The following is a 2,682-nucleotide window of genomic DNA, read 5'->3' as shown; positions in this document are numbered from 1 at the left end:
AAAATGCCACAGTGACACATTTGAACACTGAAACACTGATAAATACTAAGAAAAGGATTATTGTAAAAGATTTTAGTTTACTTCAGATCAAGAGACAAAACTTCCCCAAATAAGCAGGAAAATAGTTCATATTTGCAATCCAAAAGCTGGCAGAATCCCATATAAGAATACTATGAAAATACCTAATTTTCCGTCGTAACGTGTTTCATGGTATTATTAATAATATTACAAATTTCAGATGTGGAGGGGAGTGCTCAAATGCCATCCTCTGTGGTTCATGGGGATGGGGTTTAGAGCCTGAGCCACAGACTAGAGGCGGTGACCACAGAGAGCCCTGGCGTCTGGGCTGCCGGCACCTCTGGAGCAGTCCTCACAGGAGACCCTGGGGGTCCCCAGTGGCAATGGCACACGTGGTGGCCATGGCTCCCTGGCGGTGTTGGTCTGTGGAGCTGGAAAACCTCATGGCCAATTCACTGCTGGGGAAAGAGCGCCAAGAAAAATATGATGGCAGCCTTTGTGACCAGCAGCAACTTCTTTTCAGGAAATTATGTGATTTAAAAAAACAAACAAACAAGCAACCAAAAAAAATAAATAACCACTGTCTGAGGCAGTGTATTGAATTCCTGGGTGTGGTGTCAGAATATGAAGTGGTCGCTTGTGAGAACCAAAGAAATCGTGGACTAATAGACACATTCTTCATTAATGAGAAGACCACAGCCCCTGTACCACACACACTTCCACGTACTGTGAGAGAATGCAGATCGTGACTGAGGATAATTCTTCCAAAGAAGTCCTTGAGCAGGGCAGGAGAGTTGTCCATAGACATTTAAGTGACGAACCATTTGAAGAACACCAAGAAAGTCTATTTTTTTTCTCAGTTTTTACAGTGATTGCTGGAAATGACTGGAAAGGCAACCAAAGAAAACACATAGACCTTACACAGATTCTAAGAAAGGCAGATTTGGAGAAGTTTTGAGTAAGAGCTACAAAAAAAAATGCCTGTTAAAAGCTAGAAAGAAAAAAAGAAGAAGAAAGAGGAGGAAAGGTGAAGTCATGGCACTAAGTGAGAAAAGAATCCCAGAGAAAGAGCACAGTAGATTTGTGCTCGTTTGTGCTGCACTTATGAACCAGATTCCCTGTGCTTGGTGCTGACCACTGTGAAAGGAGGGACTTGGAGCCCCACATCCACAACGTGGACAGCCCCAGCGTTGATGAGCAGAGAGCTCTTGTCTATGCTGCAGATTGTGCGGTGGCTTGGAGGGCCGACCGAGAGAAAGGGTTGTGTACCGGGAAATGAAGCCTGAGAATATCTCCTCCATGATCCAGAAAAAAAATCTGGATTTTGGATTTTGGGTTAGCCATGGAGATCCCATGAAGTAGAGACAATCTGAGGAAAAGTTGGAACAGTCAGCTACATGACCCCTGAAGTTAACAATAACGAAACTATACATGCCGTCCTGACTGGTGGGGACTTGGCTGTCTGAGATATGAAATGATCCAGGCACATCCTCCATTCAGAAAATTCAAAGAGAAAATCAAATAGGAGGAGGTGGAATGGTGAGTGAAGGACACTGAGGAGTATTCCAAGAATTTTACAGTGGAAGCCGAGTCCATTTTCCAGGAGTTAATCAATAACAATCCCAGGAGGCTCCTGGGCTGCTAGGGCGATGGAGTAGCTGGAGTGAAGGTCACCCTGGGTTTAAGGACATTAGGTTCAAGAGGCTGGCAGCGGTGTTAGTCCCCGTTCTGCCCTGGTCTGCATGCGGTTTCTGCAAGGATGTCCTGGATATGCTGGATACCGCAGAGGACGGGCACCTCACAGGGTGTGTCTCCGTCTCCTGACAAAATGAGACCAAATCTGTATGTTTTGAGGACATCGACAAAAGTGAAAATAAGGAAATGGTGGCATTAGATTCAGAAGATAAAACTGTCGACAGTTCCCAAACCAAAGAGAGGCTAATTGTACAGACTCCTCAGGAGAGAGGCCACACTAGCCCTGGGGCCAGCCAGTGAGAAGGAAGAGCAGCCCAGGAGACTGGGATGCTCATTGCACAGAGCCCAGGAACACTGGCTTGTTGTGTATCCTATCTGTGAATTCCATTAACCCATGTGACACATCATCACCAGAAATTCAGATATAAACAATGATATAAGTACACAATTCTTCCCTTAATATAAGTGGCTTCAAGAGGCTAATATTATGCCCAGGGCAGTTCTATTCTGAAACACTGCCTTCTTGGTCTCCAAAACTCCTTTGGTGGAGGCTATAACAAGAGACAAAAAAAGGATAGTAGGTAATGATAAAGGGGTCAATCCAACAGGAGGTTATAACCCTTGTAAACACTTACACACGCAACATGGGAGCACATAAATTTATAAATCAAATATGAAGACATGAACGGTGAAATCAATGGTAATACAGTAATTGTACGGGACTTTAACATCCCATTGTCATCAATGGATAGATCATTCACAGAGAATATCAACAAGGAAACAGTGGCCTTAAATGACATTATTAGACTAGAGGTATTTAATTGATATTTTTAGAGCATTACATTCCAAAGCAGCAGAATATACATTGTTTTCAAGGACACATGGAACATTTTCCAAAGTAGACCACATGTTGGGCCACAAAATAAGTCTCAAGAAGATTGAAATTATGTCAAATGTCTTCTCCAAACA

At 43.4% G+C, this 2,682-nt stretch overlaps 1 pseudogene; it reads left to right on the top strand.

Annotated features, from left to right (window-relative positions):
• Window positions 1–401: 401 nt before the first annotated feature.
• Window positions 402–2,013, top strand: LOC112317535 (G protein-coupled receptor kinase 4-like; annotated as a pseudogene).
• The last annotated feature ends 669 nt before the right edge of the window (window positions 2,014–2,682 follow it).

Source organism: Desmodus rotundus, chromosome 5 (assembly GCF_022682495.2).
Source record: "Desmodus rotundus isolate HL8 chromosome 5, HLdesRot8A.1, whole genome shotgun sequence".
NCBI classification, from domain to species: Eukaryota; Metazoa; Chordata; class Mammalia; order Chiroptera; family Phyllostomidae; genus Desmodus; species Desmodus rotundus.
The sequence above is the reverse complement of the archived record's forward strand: the minus strand, read 5'-3'. Positions and strand labels throughout refer to the sequence as shown.